Here is a 7,422-nt window from a genome sequence, read left to right as displayed (position 1 = left end):
ACTGATAAATCTCAATTTTTCTAAGGGATAAAGCTTATCATTAAGGAAATAATTAAAATGATCTCTAATTGGATCATTAATCCATAATGGATTGAATCATCAATATGCATAAACTAAAAGCATAGAAAAAAAACCATTAATTTGGCCTCAAGCATAGCTTAATCTTGGATTAAGGAAAAGCTTTATGAAAAGCTTCTTTTGGATTGAGAATGGGTCATGAGTATGACCATTTCTTGAGTGTGAGAGAGAAATTACATAAAAACCATTAGAATTTAAACATAAATGAAAATTAACTTCAATAGCATTTATTAAATTATGTAACTCTTCACTACTATTCACCAATTAACTTCAATAGCATTTAAAAAACCATACCAATTAAGCTTCTCAAGCTTGAGAGGGGTTGAGAAGAGAGAAACATTGAGAAATTATAGAAAAGAGCAATATTCACTAATTACCTTACAAGTTGCTTGATTCTTTGTTCACGGTAGAGGCCCCCAACCAATCAATTGGTTAAGTATGTTGATGGAGCCACTAATGGGGATTGAAGAAAGAGGGAAGCTCCAAAAACTAGTGAATTATTAAATGAATTCACAGTTCTTGGCTTAGGTGGAGTAGAGTAACGATGCATTAACACTATCTATTTTTCAACAAGAGGGAGGCTTCTATTTATAGGAAAAATTGAGCTCCTAACCAAACAAACTGATTCTAGAATTTTCCAAATCAGTTTGGTCAATTTTTGACCATTTTTAGGTCAGTTAAGCTAATTTTTTGGAACTAGACTTGAATGAGGAGAGAGGAGAGATGAAATATCTCAATTTTATGAGTTTAAAACTCATTCAAGCATGTGAAATATGCACCTCCTTTAAAGAACTCCCCTTCCTTACATATGTCATACTTTTAATATTGCTCATAATTTTTTACTAATAAACCTTGTACATTTTCAACTCTTCATCTTATGTGAAATATGCACCTCCTTTAAAGAACTCCCCTTCCTTACATATGTCATACTTTTAATATTGCTCATAATTTTTTACTAATAAACCTTGTACATTTTCAACTCTTCATCTTATGTGAAATATGCACCTCCTTTAAAGAACTCCCCTTCCTTACATATGTCATACTTTTAATATTGCTCATAATTTTTTACTAATAAACCTTGTACATTTTCAACTCTTCATCTTATGTGAAATATGCACCTCCTTTAAAGAACTCCCCTTCCTTACATATGTCATACTTTTAATATTGCTCATAATTTTTTACTAATAAACCTTGTACATTTTCAACTCTTCATCTTATGTGAAATATGCACCTCCTTTAAAGAACTCCCCTTCCTTACATATGTCATACTTTTAATATTGCTCATAATTTTTTTACTAATAAACCTTGTACATTTTCAACTCTTCATCTTATGTGAGCATTTACTCATTTTTGGGTATCTTCTTTTACAAATTGGATTTATCTCCTCCCTACACATGGATTGATGCTATTGGCCCATAGGAACCTTAATTGGACCATAATCCAAAAATTTCTGAAAATCTAGACCCTTAGACTAAGGTCCTTTATACACATTTCCAATTAATTCCAATTGCACATTGGAAAGTTCTTTTTGAATTTCTGTTTCAGGGGAACTTATTTTAATAAGATGAGATAATTTTCTATCCAAAAATATTAAAAATCTGAATATTCTCTCTCTAGAATATTTTCTCTCTCTAGGTTAAAACAGTTAGAAACAAGTCTTTTATATTTCTAAAGAGGGATTGATTATAGAAGAAGATACTAGACATCAAAAGGGGGTTTGGGGGAGGAATCTTACACCCATGATCCACATCCACTTACATTTGTTGTAGAGATTTTTAGCCATAAGATTTATTTCAGACCCATGATCAATTAGAGCGACATATGGCTCTTCCAAATCACCTATCTTGACAAGGGTTTCAGTGGTTGCCCTTGCCCAATGGCTCCTAGAGTAATGACTCTTTGTAAGAACTTCTTTTTCATCATCTTCTTCCACAAAGCGCACTTGTCGTGCCCCATCAGCAGAGTGATTACATTCCACCACATTTTCTCTCTCTTCCTTCTTCTGTACCTGTACTCCATGAGTCTTGGAAGTGCTTGCCTCCCCTTGTGATGGAATAGATTCAATTATGGACTGCCTTTTCCTTCGTATAATATCAATTATCTCATCATGAAATTCTTTCTTTGCAATCCCCAAGACCTCCCCTAGTGTGAATTCCACCCTGCTGTTTAGAATCCTCTCTTCAAGCACCTTTTTGAGATCTGTTGCAGCTTCAATATCAGATTGAAGCTTGTAGAGTGGACTTTTCCCTTTACCCTTTTCCTTCATTTTTGCTGGCACTTCTTCCATTGAAACATCCTGTGGAGGTCTGCTATGCTGTGGAGGCATATGTGATGGCCCAGGATCCTTCTTCTCACTTCCACGTGTAACTCTTTTTGATGGCCCTCCTTCCTCACTTTCCCTTTTACGCTTCTCCTCTACCTGTGCCTCATTATTTTGGCATTTGGCAATATAGACATGAATAGATAAAGAATCCACAAGCTCCTCCCAGCCAGTCTCAAGACGTATACAATCACCTGCCTCATGCAAAGCTTGCTTTGACACTTTCTTTGACGCAATTAATTCCATTGTTGATGGCCAAAAATCCTCATTCTCATAATCCTCATCATTCTCAAATCCCTGCTTTAGTTGACCAACCTTTAATCCATAGGTTGCTGCCTCAACCATAGAAATGGCATGGCTAGCAGCCATATCCTCTACCAGCTTTTTCATCCCTCCTTTCCCAAAGTTTGTGCTCAATGGAAGACCAGTCTCTGTAAGATGGATTTTCCCATCTTTGAAAAACACAAGTTGATTTTTAAGAGCTTCTTTATAGCTAGCACAATCCTTCTTTGCATGTTCTGGGTCATCACACCATATGCATCTATATGTAAACCCTTCTTTGCTTTGAGGCCTTTGCATAGTAGCTTGCCCCAATGGTAGACCTTTTTCTTCAATCCTGGACATCTTCAATTTTAGGTCACGCATACCCTTGATAAGCTCATCCATCGGCCCATCTACCTTTGGAATTGTAGCAGCTGGTTTGGGTAAATTCTCAGGGGTAACAGCAGTTATTGGGGTTGCAGAGCCCATCACCATTTTATCCCTCCTCCGCTGCCGCTTTGCTAACATAGTGACTGCATCCTCAACATCATTCCAATCACTCTTTAATCCCTGCTCTGTATCCTTATCCTCAAGGAGGATTTCCAAATTCTCCTGGAGATCTTTCCCAGCTGCTTGTAAGAAGAGCTCTGTTTTTTCTCTGTCCAAAGTTGCACGCTCTATCCTTGACAGCTGGGCATAGCGCTTCTCAAACTCTCTTAGCAATTCTGTGGCAGAAATTCCCATTTTAGGTTTTGTGACCCATTCCAAGAAAGTTCGTTTGGTCACTCGCTCAGAATCCTCCATGAAATATTCATCCTTTAAAGCAAGCTTGAACTCCTCCCAATTTCTGCCACCATGTGCTGTCTGCAATCCTCTTATGCGCTCTCTTATTTCAGGAACACATACCAGCTCGAAACTTCGAACCATATCCTCCTCAGTCACCCTGTTTAGCTCCATCTCCTTTATATAATTGCGCAGGTACTTTGTAATGTCCTTCCCATCAAATTGATCCATCTTTTTCACAATTGATTGTAGTGCTTTGGTCGTGGAAATTTGTCCCCTCTCAGCAGCTAGCTGCTGTTGCATGTACATGGTAAACATCTGAAACATCTGCATAACTCCAGGGTCAAAATGAACCCCCTGACCCTCAGAATTCTCAGCCATAGCTTCCCTGTATATTTCACCACACTCTCACCCCAGCAGGTTCACGTTGGGTTCACCAAAAGATGTCGTGAAGTGTGCGGTACAGCCAGGAAAGTACGAGACTTCTAGCTGTGAGAGTGAATGTCAAATCTAACAAGGAAACTCACACACAAAATTTCCCAAGGAGTATTGAACATCACTATTTCCAATGACAAATACATGTGTCGATTCACCTCAATACATCCTTGAATTCATCCTGATGATTGCACAAAATTGCATACCAAGTGTTTGTTCCTTTACTCACTGACTTCTTTCTCGAAATCCTTTGAACCATTCACATGTAGGCATAACAAAGCCTTCAAATTTTTCCAATATACATGTGACCAGTTACATCCTTTACATCCACCAGTGCCATCAAAACCATTATATCAAGATGCTCTTTATCACCTGAAAACCTGCCTTAATATTCTAACATCTCACAAGCAAAAGATAGCATTCGGCATAGCTATAACATACTCGTAATTTCCAAAATTCATTTGAGTAGAAAGTAAGGCCAATTTCCCTCGACTTCAATGTTTTTTTTTTTTGGTTACCTTTTTCACAAATCTCCGAGCTCCAAATCCTTTAGCTTTTTCCCAAAGTCTTTCTACTCATTTCCTTATTTCTTTTGATATATAAGATATACGATTTTCATAAATCCTATGGAGTGAAGGTAATTTTAAAAGAAATAAAAAAAAGTCACTTAACTGATGGTTTACAAGCGAAATTTCCCTTGATTTATTTCACTATTCGCGAAGCTGTACGCTGCCGACTGTTTGATGAAGGTCGTGAAGAAAAACGAAGAGCATCTCCTTTAGTAGTACTCAGAATTCTCTTCAAATCTAACACCTACAAGGCACGAACAGTATATATATTCATGAAATGAAATTCACTGGTCGATTGGGCACTGGTTCCCATTTTCTGCAAACATTTCTCTTCTCTGGTCTTCGCCGCCTCCTACCTCTGGTTTTTCTCTCTTTTTCCCGCGGGGAAATCGTGCTTACACCACCTTTTTCAGCTATCAATCCGGAAATTTCCATTTCAAAAAGCTGCGCTCGCATTTCTCTTGCATATTATCTAGAAAATTCCAATAAAAGAAATACATTTTCTTTCATTCCACGTACGCTGCCACCCACCATTTCCTCCTTTAATACTTTCCATTGTTTTCCTTTCTAATGCCACGCAATCTGCCCCCTTGGTGTAAAGCACCTAACCTTGGCATTAAGGCAAGGTTTCCAATGTAAAATAGATCATCCAATTTTTATTCCCCGCATTCAATTAAGACTTCGGCACTCTAATGCCCATTGAATCTCCATTACTCTTGACGCCTCCATAGTTTATAATGTCATCACATCGGCCATATGATTTATAGAATTTCCCAATTGTTTTCTCAAATATTTTTCCATGTCTTCATAAATGCATTCCTTTGTACATTGGCATGCCCTCATGTTTGCATTCCATAAGAGGTGTTCACTGATTTGACCCAGTCGATACCATTTAAAAGCTACCACACATTATGCACATGGGAAGCCATTAACATCATTAACTTATCCCTTTGGCGTGCCACTCATACCATCATATATAACTGGATGTTTCTAACTTACCCATGGGCTCTGAGTAACAGCAGAACCGTCACTCTCCACACTCATATACAAAAACTCCTAGATCTGGCTCAGCCTCAGCTCGTCTTATTGAACCTCATTTACAATATGAACATATGTACATGGCATCATATAATGACTCATCATGGCACTTAACCCCATGCATCTGGATGTGTATTTGATGGCCTCACATGCACGGTTTCACACCATAGAGGTGCCATGGCACGACAGCGAGGAGGATTTTGTATCTTCAGATGGCAACGAGGAGCTTGACATCATCACTCCTGGTGGTGAGCTTGGCACAGGTGCACTCCCAACTTAACAAAATAAAATAAGGGAGATATTAAATAGCAAAAATAAGGGAGATAATTAAACAGCAAAAACTTGTGCTCAATGGTAGGATTTTAAACTTGCCAATGGAAAGAATACATCGACCACCTATTGATACACCATCTGGTAGAAGATCAATGGAGGTTAGAGAACCTCACACAGTACATGTCAATAATCTTAAGAAGAAAATGAAGGTTAATCCCCGTGCCACAGTGGTTCCATTTATTGTTTCGGTAGACCCCCAAGATTGTCCCAATGAAATTGGCTTCAAAATGGTAGAATGTCAGAATTATGACGATTATGTCATTGGGGGCTCACACTCTGGTGAAGCTAAGAGGGAACTATTAAAGGAAAATCCAAATAGTCCTTACTACAGCATTGTAGATTGCAAAATCTATGCTTCTCTCACAGTTGAAGATGTAAAACTTCTTGCATGGGGATCGTAATAATTATAATGACTACCATGTAAAGATGTCCCAGGTTGAGAAAATTAGGTTTTTTCACCATGAGTTTGAGGAATATGTGACACGACACCAAAAAGTTGATGGCATATTACGAACACAGTGTCTTTTGGAGGTTAGGATTCTTTTGGAGGTTGGGATTCTTGTGGAGAAAGAGGATCTCTCATATGGACTCAGAAAGTATGATCCTGTATTTCAGCTTGCTTTTCGTACAAGACAGATTTGGGATCTTCAGAATAGAATCTTTTCAATGTGGGAGAATAAAGCTTTAAAAGGGCAGAAGACCTCTAAAGGGTTAAATGAATCCAGTGGCTTGGCTGCTAAAAGTCATGGTAAGAAGGTGGACACATCCATTGAAGACCTTGCAGAAGATATGAAGCTTAATCCATGGCAAGCACTTCAAGGAGTGAAGGATCAAACACTGCTAGTTTTTGTCTTATCGCGTGTCATTTCGAAGGAGCTATCACTTGATGAAATGTCTTTGGAGCTACAAAAGTAGGTAAAGTTTTTAGTTATTCATTTTTTATTTTCTTGATGTAAATGAAGTATTTATATTGTCTTTACATGTGTCTTACAGCCATAAAGTTTATATGAAGATGCAAGAGGTCATGAGTGATAAAAAAATTAAACTGCACCACTTGGGATGACGTATGTGCAGAGTATCTCTATATGAAGATGCAAGAGGTCATGAGTGATAAAAAAATTAAACTGCACCACTTGGGATGACGTATGTGCAGAGTATCTCTAGTCTAGCTGTCAGGCAGTTTTGAAAGATCTTTTCTTGTCCTTTAGAGATTGGGTAATATTCTTTTGTTTTTGTATTAAACATTCAAATGTGATGGTATGCTAGTATTATTGTTATGTCTTAAGAAACCAACCACTAAATATTATATTCTTGTATGTTAACTTTCTACTAACAGCAGAAGCCTCCAACTAAAAAAGGCTAAAAGTCACTCTTTCAAGAAGAATCAGAGCCACAAAACTTTCTTGTACACCTTGAAAGATCTCTTCAAGAGAAAGCAAGACGCCTTCTACGAAATGCGGCTCCAACTGAAGGAGATGAACTATGAGTTTTTTCTTCCTGGACAGGAAAGTAAAGCAGCATCCTATTGGTGGGGATGTAAATAATCTTTAGAATATCATTCCAAAGAAAGATTATAGTCTTGTTATTTGCGGATATCCCATATAG

This window comes from Cibotium barometz, chromosome 50, assembly GCF_041138505.1.
Source record: "Cibotium barometz isolate CiBa-2024 chromosome 50, ASM4113850v1, whole genome shotgun sequence".
NCBI lineage: Eukaryota > Viridiplantae > Streptophyta > Polypodiopsida > Cyatheales > Cibotiaceae > Cibotium > Cibotium barometz.
This window is presented reverse-complemented; position numbering follows the sequence as displayed.